Raw genomic sequence first — 12,883 nt, forward strand, 5'->3', positions numbered from 1 at the left:
CTGAGCATGTGAGGCAGTCACTGTCCTTCCCCATCCTCCCAGCCCCTGATAACTGGTCTGTCTACATTTTGTCTTCATAGATTTGTGGTAGGCGGATTTGCAGTAAACAGCTGCCATTTCTTATACTTCGGCCCACACAAGAAGCCAGACTCATCAAACACTGAAGAACAGATCACCCTCAGAACGAAGTGAGTCCAAGTTCAGATTCCACAGGTAACCATCCATGATGTGTTAGGTGTCTTTCTTTCTGAGTCTCGCCTTTCTACCAAGAACCTACTTCATAGGGATTTATTAAAAGTCAAAATAAAAGTCTCCATAAGATTCTAAACATGGTGCCTCCCCAGTGACAACAGCATTTTAATATTCCTAGCTCCAGAAAACTCTCAAATAGGGGATGACCATATGAGCTCAATCTGGTGTCTAGAATGTCACACATGAACATCTTTTTAGAAGCTCAAATTTTAGGCTAACCAAAGAAAGGCTTTTCCTACAAGTGAGTGAAGAAACGGGTTTTAGAAATAAAACTGTAAATATTTCATGTTTGAAAGCATCAGACTGCCAGCCTGCAGTTCCAATACAAGTGACAACCTGCTTGCCCTGTGAACCTGGGGGAGGTAGGATGTCACCTCTCTGACACTACGTGTTTAACTGTCACATAGCAATGTCACCCACCTCAAAACATCTTGCTCAGATATGACATCTCCTATGTGCTGGTACTAGACTCAGTTCTTGGTCCCTCTGTGGTGCACCCTCCTTAGGACCTGCCTCCTCGGGGTGATGTACACTGAGGTGCATGGAGGCATATGGACATTGTGGAAGGCGTCCTTGCCCTAAAGAACTAGCATATACCTGGGCATATAACCCCAGCACTTGAACAGCTAGGACGGGTGGATTGCCAGCCCCATCTGCATGAGAAGTATAGTGAAAGACAATTTCAAAAAAAAATTATATTATAGCCTGGCTGAAACCTCGTTTGATCTGGACAGTATTTTTATATTATTATTATTATTATTATTATTATTATTATTATTATTATTATTATTATTATTACTATTACTATTATTATTTTATTATTATTGTTATTAAATTGAATACGCTTTTCTGGGCTATATGAGCTGCCTTCTTTTTTTTTCTAGTATCTCCAACACCAATATCCTGTTACATACAGCAGCTACTCCATGTGCCTAAGCTACCTGCTTTCCCCAAACCGCCTGCATCTGCAGCTACTGCTTTATTTGGGTTTTTATGCCTTTCATCGGTGGAGACAGGCACATGAGTGATGCTCACGAGATTTTATACCGTTTCTTCCACGGCGAATCCTAAAATCACCTGAAATAGGTACCATGTGCACGTAGAGGGCGGGATCGGAATCTGCTGCTTCCATGTTCAGTTTTTAAACCTGACCAATGCTTTATTTTACTTTAGACCCTGCCTCTTACAAGGCACCAATCAACTGTAAGTAGGAAGTTTAGCTTCCATCCTGCCATTCAGACTAGACTGTCAAAGGAGGGGGGGGATGGGCGATACCACAAGAGGTATCAAAGCCCAGTCATGGAGTTTCTCTCATAGCTCACTCCCTCAAAACCCTTCAAAAGCATACTCGATCCAACCAGTGTGTACAGCACTCAAAGAAAACCCAGCTCCACTCAGCCTGTCTCTCCATCCCCTTAGACTCTTCAGCTCCTACCATCAGAGGGAGTCAAAACTCAGTGAAAATCAAGGTTAAACCCCCAGCCCACCCCGGGGAGCTATGCCGCCACGCGCTTACGTCCGTAAAAGGGTCTCTGCTTGTATTCCACCCCCTGAGAAGAGAAAGGTCCCTCCCTGCGTCCTCTTCCTCCTTCCCCTCACCCCTTCCGATACAGAGGAGCCCTCCACTCCCAGGCAGACAGAGCATGGCGCACACACGTGGGGGCTCGGAGAGCTGTGAATTCCAAGCAGCTTCCTGAAGCCGGCAGGGAGGAGGGGTTCGGGATGCCTCTGTCGCGCGCATGAGCCCCGTCCTAGGATCACACCCGGCTCCAGATCGCTTACCCTGTGAAGGGCCGCACGCTTTGGAGCTTCCGAGTGGGGCTTTCTGGCTCCGGCTTCTTGCTGGCAGGAGAGCCCCGCTTCTCCCTTCCTCACCCCGGGCTTCTCCGCGGGCAGGGTGGCTTCAGAGCGTCCATGCAGGCAGGCAGCCTGGCTAGTGTCCCCACTTCTGCCCTGCCCTGATCTGTCCCAGCCAGGCCATAGCCGGGCTTTCTGACATGCTGCTGCTGGGGACTTCACTTCCTGGTTTTTTTTCCTCTTTCACAACTGAAAGTGGAAGCGCTTTTGACTAGGAGGCGACAGATATCCAGAGCTACCCTAGCCGGTTTTCAAAGCCTTTAACCCCAGCCTCCGAGGGCTGAAACGCAAGCCACCTTTGCATCAAGACAGGCCACCTGCTCCCGCTGGTCTCACTTGCTCTCCTCCGAGACGAAAATCCAAATGAAAACGAGTTGAGGTGCCTGCCCCTGGGTTCACTGCCAGAGAAACGGAGGTGACGTTGTTCCCCGCCGCGTTCGCAGGACAGGAAAGTCCAGCTAGAGGGACCTCCGCCCTTAGGTCAGATGCCACACAACTGCCCCTTTCTCCGTGTAGCCCCCTTTCCCAGTTCCCAGACCTCTCCTGTTCAGAAAGCCAGGCACACCTCGCAGAGACAACAATATAGATGAATAAGTCAGGAACCACCACTGGGGCAGCGAGCCATTCAGTTGACGTGGCTCCTTTTCCACCGCAGACACACCAGCTCCAGCCCAGCTAAGTTTAAGGATGAAATGTGTTCTCTGAGCCCTCCCAAACCTCAGCATTACCCCGGTCCACAGTTGTCTTATTTGATCACCCTTTGAGGTTCTGGTCTCCCAGGGCACAAAGAGACCTCGGTCTCAGAACTGGAAAATTGGACAGTTTCCGCCTCCTCCATCTCCCTCCTCCAGCTGCAACCTCACAGACAGGCAGAATCAAGTGGCGCTTTCCCAGTCTTGACCCCCGCCAAGGATAAGTAGGAGGTGAAGACTGTCTCTACCTTAGGATTCTTTCTTTCTGCAGAGAGTACCCCATGCCCAGACACCCCTGCTGGGGAAACGGTGCCACATCTCAGAGACCTGCATGTCTGGCCCCTTGGGAAGAGCTGTTGTTTAATTTTTAGAGCTCATCTTCCCAGGAGACTTTTCTCTACCACCCCCAAAGGCTGAGCCTCAGTCAATGGGACACCTATCCCTGGAGTCTCTCTATATCCTGCCTTATCCCATCTCCCAGAACAGGATAAGAGGACACCACCTAGTATTACTGTTCTTTATGTCACTGATGTCTAGAACTTAGTGTCCGTTTCAGCAAGGCCTGGATCACTCTAAGATCTTGCTGGGTTATCTTTCTATCCAGTTCCAGTGTGTGGTAATGACACTCTTAACATTTCCTACATGGGAAAATTCTGACATCGCCCACGATTTCTGTGCTGTGGAACAGACCAGACAGACAGACTGACCTGTGCCAACTACAGCCACACCATGTTCTAGCTCTAAAGAAAAGCCATGCTTAACAACTCAGAGATGCATCCAAAACCGGAGGCTAGTACTACATGCCTTTACACATGCCCTGCCATTAGGATGTTTTCCAGATTCTAATAGTGTCACAACCGCGAAGTCCTTCCCCCCCCCCCCCCGGGCCATCAGCAATTATTAACTGGCTCCTCTAAGAATTTCCGAATGGAAAGATGAAGGAAACCTGCGTCCTTTCAAAAGTGGGAGTCATGGTTTCCTCCAATTCTTTTTAGTTTTCTCTTCTAAGATCCAAGTGGCTCCAGTGTTTCCCTTTCAAATTGATGTCGTTCTGTGCCTCCCACACAAGTCAGCTGAGATTATCACTTGCGTTAGGAAAGAGCTTTAGGCAGGCTGAGGAAGAATATACACCCACTTCTTCCTCCACATGCCTCTACTCCCACTATCTCATAAGCCAGGGAAGGCAGCTCACCTCGTGAGAGCAGTCACAGTGACTGGGTTGAGGAATGGCTCCTCTCGAAGCTAGCTGTTGGTTCAGCACCACATTCAGCTGCCTCTGCCTTTCTGATCTCCAGGACTGAACACCTGAAGCCACCGAATCTTGGTCTGAGTGTCCTGCCAGCTCCTCCGGAACCTTTGGACCTGTCGCAATAGAGGTGCAAAGGTAGAAATTACCTGCTCGAACACTCAGAGTCACCTCTGACAGAAGTGGAGAATTTGGCAAAAGGTTAAACAAGAGATTGTTAGGCAACGGACTTAAGAGGAGGGAAAAAAAGTAAAGCAATTGGCTCAGAAAGCTGCCATTGAATCGGGTGAAACTTTATAAAGGCCAGACTTTAGGAGAAGGGGTAGGCAGGCATGTGGCTTTGAATGGAAGGTTTCTTCCCTACCATCTTTGAGTCTGAGACAGGAAGAGGCCAGACTAGAAAATAAGGCAGAGAAAGTGCACTTTTATTTCAGGAAATGGGGACATCACTCACACCGGCTCAGGTTGTGGCTTTAAGATCTGGACTGAGTAGAAGTTTGTGTTTGGAGGTGAGCCTTCTAGGAAAGCCAGGATATCCCAGGATTCCAAAGCAGACAAACAAGCAAAGACAGCCTGAAGTCCAGGGAGTGAGTCAAAAGACAAGTCCAAGTGCACAGAGAATACTGGATCATGGGACCAGGATGCCCTACTTGCCTCATGGCTCGGCCTATCTTCTTCCTTCTATCCATGTGGAAGGTGCTCGTCACTACACTGTTACGAAATCATGAAGACCACAAAGGTATCATCACTAATCAGAAGGAGTATGGACAGAGGATTAAGAGGCTCTGTAGAGCAGGCAAAGCTTTTGCTTCTCAGAGAAGAACAATGAACCCTTTTCAAGAAGACACTAAAACCTTAAAACCAGGTAGCAGAACAACCTAGGCCTGAGGCAGGGTCACTGATGCTCATCTCTGTGTTTGGTCTCTCTGTGATGCTGTCCCACTGATCAGCACTAGCCACTGGCCAGCCTGCAAGGCCTGGGTGCCTTCTGGGCACAGAAAGGCTTATTTCTTAATGTACCTGGTCAGGAGACCAGTATCAAAGTAGGCGTTAGCACCACTTCCTGCTGGATTCTGTGTGGGGCTAGCAAGTTAATAACTCAGGGGTCTTCTCGGGCCAGGGTTTTATCCAGGTCTTAAGTGCTTGGACCCCAAAGTGGACCTCAAAGGTCATCTCTTCCCTAAAGAATCCCAACCTAAATTTCCTTACTACCAGAAAGAAAGCGGCTCCTAAGAGGCTCTGGAGAGTCCTATGGGAACCTCAGGCAATGGTGCTACCACACTGGACCAGAGCCAAGGTTTGCTGGTCAGCAAACTACCGACTGAACACCTGCTGATACCCCATTCTCTAGAGAGTGAGATGCACCAAGGCATGGTTTCTAAACTTTATTTAGTACATGTCCCAATCCCCCAGAGGGAATGTTACACCACCATTGTCTGGACCAGCATCATAATTTTTTGATTCAGTAAGCAGGAGCTGGAGCCTGAAAATGTGCATTTGTTATCAGTATCAGGTGATATGGGTGCCATTGTTCTGAGGCCACCCTAGATTCAGGCTTTCACCAACCCTGCCTTTAACAGGACCAGATATTGGAGTGTCTACAGAGGCTGCATTAGGGATAGCCTTAGTTATGACCAAGTTTGACCTAGATGTGAACTCATGATTGTGGAGACATTGGCCAGCTGGCTGAGTCCCAGAAGGAGACTTTGGCTGAACAGGAGTCCTGCCACTGACTGTTCACGCCACCCTTACATAGACCTAACTCAAAGTCACGCAGCGTCAGAACAGGACGACCCAAGTGAGTATGTGTATGGGCATGATTGAGCCATCAGTGCCATGACGACCTTAACTTCATTCTCAAGGACATTGGAGCCTCCAAATGTGATATGCTGACTTATGGTGAAAAGCCCAGAATCCAGGTCCCTGATGCTCCAGCCGGCCACAGCATCTTTCTCTTCTCTTCATATGTACTATTAGATGTATATTACATGTACATATATATTATATTATTGTTTTATATTATGCCATTACATTTATAGCAATTTTACATTATATAATATTAATGTTATATACTTTATATTACATACATTGCAGATTGTATATAGTGTGTGTCCCTGCGGGGTGTGTTCTCAGGTTGTGTTTGCACACAGGTGGAGGTCACAGACTGATATTGGGTGTTCTTGATTGCACTCCACCTTACTTATTGAGACAGCCTCTCCCGTGAACCCAGATCTCTCTGGCTTAGTGGGAAAATCTCCCCATTGCAGCCCTGGCAAGTGCTGGGGTTACAGGCATATGTCCACGTGGCACTTATGTGCCTGCTGTGTGTCTGAGAAGCAAGTGCTTTCCCACTGCACCATCTCCCCCCAGCCCCCACACCATCTCTTGATGAACCACTGTCTCTGGCATGTCTTGTCAAACACCAAGGCTTCTTCATAATCTCCATAGGCGGACATTTTAGGATACCGTGGTCTTTAAAACCCCTTTCCATGTAGCCATCCAGCAGCCACTAAAATGTGCAAACCCTCATTCTTTTAGGCCATTCGCAGGTGAGGTACTTGAGATGTGCGATGACCGCCCAATAGCCTTGATTCTGACACACTCCTCCGTGATGCTCTGACGGGTGTGTGTGCTTTCTCTCCCTTCACTTAGGGACAAAGGAGCCCCATATTGAAAACACCATAGTTCTGGAATGTCGGATGCTAACATTCCAGACTCCCGTCACTCGGCCTGGGAACATCTAGCTCTGCTGCCTCTTAGGCTAGGGGAAGGGAGCACGGCACAAATAGAAACCAGCTTTTCCCAGGAGTCGAAGGCAGGGAGGAGCGGGCAAATGTGAATCAATGGGGAGGGATGGGAGTCCAATGCCCTGATGAAGAGCTTCGTTTGACTTTCAAGATCAAGTGGACGGACACTGCAGTTTTCCCAGATTAGAGTGAAAACCCAGATGGGAAGGACATGCACCTTTGAGATCAGGGTATCCTGGTGTAGGGAAGGAGGCCAAGCATATTTTAAAAATAACTGTGGGGTACTGAATAATAATTTGTTGCGCCCAGTGATTTCTGTGTTGTCCTTTAGTAGTCTGGCAGTGCATCAGACACTATTTAATTTCTTACTCTCTCCCAACACTGCAACAAAAAATATTTGTTTACTATAGAGGTGATTTCAAGATTCTATACAATACTGAATCTAAGAAGTCATAAAGGGAAACCGAAATTTCTTCTTTTAATACGATTCTGGTCTCAGAATCTAGAAAGAGTGCTCTTAAAATTCAAGATTCTTTGTTTTAAAATATTTTGTTTGGTTGGGATTGTAGCATCTCCACAAAATAATGCCTCCCTCAGGAAGTTTGGTCCAGAGCAAAGTTGAGAACAACAGGAAAAAGGGAAGACATGGGTTGGGGGGGGGGAGTCCAATGGCATGAGCGCCCTGGGCATTAGGATTCCAACACAGGACCAGGAAGGGGAAAGAAGAGAAAGAGGAAGGAGGAGAGAAAGAAGAAGTTAACACAGGTGCCTGTGATGGCTAAGAGATGTGGAACATGTAGGGAAGAAAGATCTTAGACTGAACACTTGTCCAAGTCAGGCAGAATGGCCCAAGAGCAAACAAGAGCAGTGTCAGGGCTGTAGATGAGAAAATTCAGCAATGATGGGCCAGACAGGAAGGAGCTGGGGTGGCGTGCTCCAGAGTTCATGGACTAGCATGTACAGGTGTCATGGAGAGGACTATGAGGCCTGAACTTTAGCTTCCCACATGGCAGGGCTGATGCTGAAGTTTGTCCTCCACTGAGATATAGAAAAGAGGGGGCAAAGTACCCTCAGAGTCTCTCTTACCAGGGCTCTCACGGCTGCTGGAATTCCATACCATCCTGTTTCTCTGATATCTCAAAAGTCTAATGACGCTCAAAGTACATTTTCAAGGCAGCAATTGAAGCTCCCAAGGGAAATTTTCATCCTTGTTAGAAAAAGGGATAAAAAGAGTGGAGGGAATATGTTCTGTGGAGGTGTGGTGAGGCATGGGGAAACGGGATGCCTCTGGGGGGGTCCCATGTTGGGAATCCCTTCCCCCTGAGGGCCAGCCATGTGATGATATAATATGGAATAGAGTTTATTAAGCTCATGGTGAGGGGAGTTAAGAAGGTAGTAGGGGCAGAGAGAGCGGGGAGAGAGAAGAAGAGAGGGAGGGAGGGATGGAGGAAGAGAAACAGAGAGAAAGAGAGAGAGAAGGGGGAAGCAGCCCCTTTTATAGTGCCAGGTAACTGGGGCAGAGCATACTTGGCTGTTGCCAGGGAACTGTGGGGTGGAGTTTGAAGGAATTCTAACAATCCTCAGTTCAGATCCTCGAGGAGACCCTTCTCAACACCCACAGGAGAGAACTTTATGGAGCATTGCCAAGTGACTGCCCCACACTGAGAGCTTTGTAGCATCTCATCTAATCTCACTGAAACCCTAGGAAACTCTTATTACCCTTTGAAGGAGGATGAAAGGCTCCTCTTGTAGGAAGAGGCCAAGGAATGTGTTCAAAGTACATGGCCAACAGTTGGAAGAACCTCAGGGTCAAACTCTGAGCTCAGGTAGTCTTGGTCCAGAGTACAAACACATCAAACACGTCCCTGTAGTTCGGTGCCATTAATTCTACAACTCCCTTCTTCTCCTGTGTGCTCTTGAGAATCGTCACTGATCTCTTGATAAACATTAAGAATCCTTGCTCTAGGAGATGGCAACCCCACAGGCACCAACAGTGTCAACTAACCTGGACTTCTGGGACTTCCCAGAGACTGAGACAACAATCAAAGAGCATACAAGGGCTCTTCCGAGGCCCTTGACACATATGTAGCTGAGAGCTGGTGTGTCTGGCCTCAGTGGCAGAGAATGCATGTAACCCTGCAGACACTTGATGTATCAGGGTGTGTGGGGGGATATGGGGAGACGCTACCCTCTCAGAGACTAAGGGGAGAGAGGATGGGTGGGGGAACTCTGGGAGGGTGGGCAACCTTTGGGATGAAACCAAGAAAGAGACAGACAGACAGACAGATGCTCTAAGTTAGCAGGACCCAATAAGCCCTTGAAACCAGATGTCAAAGTGGCCACCACCGTTTCCCTTCATTCAGGATGAACAGCCTTTTTGCTGCTAAGCTTATTTGCCACAAATGCCTTGGTCCACACACATGCGGGAGCCAACGGGCTACATGTTCTTGGCAATCTCTCTGCCTGCAGGTCTTCAATTTGATCATCTGTTATGCCGTGAGGTGCTATAGCTTCACTCTCCCATCCCTGCATCATTGGGGGCTTCAAAGACGACAAGAGGAAATCTGAAGCCACAGCCTGGTGTCTGTAGCTCTGAATTCCTCTCAGTTCCAGCCACCGACTGAATTGCTTGGGCATGCATTATCTTGTGGGAATAATATCTTCATTTTTTTGTGGGAAGGAAGTGTTACCCAAAGATGTGCTGCTGGTTGACTAGAATGGCGTTTGCACAATTTCGAGAAGAAGCTTCCCCCAGATGAGGTTCATGAGTTCCTACCCATAACCATGAGCTATGGACAGTTATGTGCTTCTAGAGGAGGGGCAGTCAGTCTCCTCTGAGGACTGTAACCCCAGTAGGTTGAGCACACTACAGTGGATAGCTCCAGACCAAGGAATATATGGGAAGCACAAACTGGACTTTGTAGGTTATTTAAAAAGAATTGGATATAACTCACAGACTATATGAAGTTCAAGAAAAAAAAAAAAAAAAAAAAAGAAAACGAAAAACCATTATGCTTAATCTTTACACACCAAGAAAACTTTGACTAATTCCAGGTTACATCTTGTTTTACATGTACTTTATGCTCATTGTAACTGGTAAGATCTTAATGCACACTATCAAACCTTTAAAAAAAAAAAAAACAAGTACTGACAAAAATGTATTCATATACTTTTATGCAAAAATGCTTAAAATCTGTACATTTATCCTTGTTTTTTAAAATAAAGTTGTTCAATTAAAAAAATAAAGTTGGTGGTTGAGAGAAGTTAAGGGGATAGATATAATCAAAATACATCTTATGAAGTTACCAAACAATAAAAAATATAAAAAAGAAGTTTCCTCAGCTTCTATCTCTTTATTCCTCCTTCCCCAAAACCATAGAAAACAAATTGACTCGCAGCTTGGGAACTGAGCCTCCCGGTAGTGAACCATGGCACACCAGCAGGCCAAGATGCACCAATTAACCCTTTACAGGGGTCAGCTGTTGTGCTCATGGGCAGCCATATTTTATTATGCCATACAAATACTGTCATCATCAGCCTCATGGATGGAACATATCAGGCCATGGGCACATAAGCTATTAGCTCCTTTATTAGCAAGAGCTTCTAAAAGGCATAAACAACAAGGAGATAAAAACAACCCAATTTGTGGGCACATACACACAGGAAATTAAGCTAGTCTGTTGAAGAGACAGCTGTACTTCTACATGCAGTATGGCTTTATTCACAAGAGACAAGATGTAAAATACACCAAAGCGTCTGTCAACAAATGAGCAAAGAAAGTACAATATATAACTAAAGTACGGGGGCTAAGGGAGAACACTTGCCTAGCCTGTGCTAAGGGAGAACTCTTGCCTAGCCTGTGCTAAGAGAGAACACTTGCCTAGCCAGTGTGTAGCTGTTTAATCTCCAGCTCTGAATAAAACTGGTTATTGGCGATACATGCCTATGACTTCAGCTCTCAGGGCATTCAGAAGTCAACGTCACCCTTTGCTATAATGGGGTTAAGACCAGCATGGGCTATAGCAAACACTGTCAAAAGAACTAGAGTAGCATATACATAGAAAAGAACAAAATCCTGTCATTTGTTAATTCCCGGATGGACCTGGAAGACATTATGTTGAGCAAAGCAAGCACAAAAAGTTAAAGGCACAGGATCTCATTCATAAGTAGAAGCAGCAGAAGTGGATCGCCCCAGGGAAATGGAAGGATCGTTACCACATGAAGAGCAAGAGACAATGGCCAGGAGGTAAGATGGTGGTGACACAAAGGGCAAATGCCGGAGCTCTGTTGTGTAACACAGCCATGGTTGATGATGACTGTCTTAGGGTTTCTGTTGCTGTGAAGAGACACCATGACCATGGCAACTCTTATAAAGAAAAGCGTTTAACTGGGGCTGATTTGCAGATTCAGAGGTTTAGTCCACTACCATCACGGCAAGAAGCATGGCAACATACAGGAAGACATGGTGCTTGAGAGGCAGCTGAGTGTTCTACATCTGGGCAGTAGAAAGAGATAGTGACACCTGGTCTGATTTGAGCATTTTGAAACCTCAAAGGCCACACCCCCAGTGACATACTTTCTTCAACAAGGCCACATCCACTTTAAAAGGCAAGACCTACTTCAACAAGTCCACACCCATTTCTACAAGTCTACACCCACTCCAAGTCCACACCCACTTCTACAAGGCCACACCCACTCCAAGTCCACACCCACTCCTACAAGGCCACACCTACTTCTATAAGGCCACACATTCTGATCTTTTCAAATAGTGCCTATGAGGACCATTTTCATTCAAAACACCACAATGACATATTGAACTTTCTTGAAATGTTTTATTTATTAGTGTGTGTGTGCACTTGTATACATACAAGAGCCTGTATAAAGGTGAGAGGACAGTTTTTGGGAATCTATTCTCTCCTTGCACTGTGCTTTCTGGGGGTCAAACTTGGGTCATCAGGACTTCACATAGTTACCTTGCTGTGAAGAGAGCACATCTTGAAAAGCATCAAGAGAGCAGATGTGCTCTCGTCACAGCTCGGTAACTATGTGAGTTGGTTAACTACTAATAGCTGGATTTTAGATACTTTTTAATGCATACATACATGCTACAAATTGTGCAACTGAACAAGATAAGTGCATACAATCTGTTGTCTGTGTATGCATGAGTGTTCAGGTGGGTTTAGGTACACATGTGTGTTCAGGTTCATGTCTGTGGGAGTCAGAGGTCGACCTCAGCTGTTTTTCTCTGAGTTTTCACATTGTTTCTGAGAAAGGGTTTACCACTGGCCTGGGGTTTACTAATTAGTCTGGCTGCACAGCAAGTCCAGGAATCCTCCTGTCTCTGCCCCTTCAACCCTGGGACTACAAGTGCATAACACAACACTTGGCTTTTCACTTGCGGTCTCGGGAATCGAACTCAGTTTCTTGTGCTTTCACAGCAAGCACTTTACCCACGGAGCACCATCTTCTCACCCCTAAATGCATTTAATTCTGTGAGTTAAAAACATTAAGATAGAAAATAAATGTCCTTGAGAGAGATGTCAAGACCTAAATTCCAGGAACTCCATCCATCACTCACAGGAAGTGTGGCTGTCACCCAGGGGCCAGGAAGGACAGCTCGTAGAGAAGACGTACAGCTTCACTGTTTAGGACCGTGGCCTCAACCTACAGGTGACTTCCAGGCACCTGTAATGAAGTGAGCCTAAATTGGGACCTAAGGACAAAATATATACTGATTTTTGGGAATGTGGTACAAAAAATACAATAAAGTTTTCAAATGCGAATTACATGTTGAAATGATAATATTTGGAATATAAATCAGTGGCCTCACTGTCCTCACTCTGTGTGCTCAAGTATGTGTGTGTGTATGTGTGTGTGTTGGGGTGCATGTGTGTCTGTATGTGTGTGCATACATGTAGAGGCCAGAGGTCAATCTTGTGTGTTGTTCTTCAGGACGACTTCAGGCTATCCAGATTAAGGCTAAGATGGCCAGGCTGTGAGTCTCATGATTCAACCATCTCAACCCAACCATGCTAGGGTCATATGCACCTGCCAAAGCACATGCCTTCTCTCACATGGGAGTGAGAGGT

General features: G+C 46.4%; 1 protein-coding gene across 1 annotated transcript in view; it reads right to left on the reverse strand.

The window, feature by feature from the left end:
• ACSL5 (acyl-CoA synthetase long chain family member 5) overlaps positions 1-2,369 on the reverse strand; it is a 40,874-nt gene extending 38,505 nt beyond the window's left edge. The window contains exon 1 of the mRNA XM_080912277.1: positions 2,035-2,369. The gene's annotated coding sequence lies outside the window, so the exon portion shown is untranslated. The remainder of the gene's footprint in view (positions 1-2,034) is intronic.
• Between the last annotated feature and the right edge of the window lie 10,514 nt (positions 2,370-12,883).

Source organism: Micromys minutus (genome assembly GCF_963924665.1).
Source record: "Micromys minutus genome assembly, chromosome: 2".
Taxonomy (NCBI): Eukaryota; Metazoa; Chordata; class Mammalia; order Rodentia; family Muridae; genus Micromys; species Micromys minutus.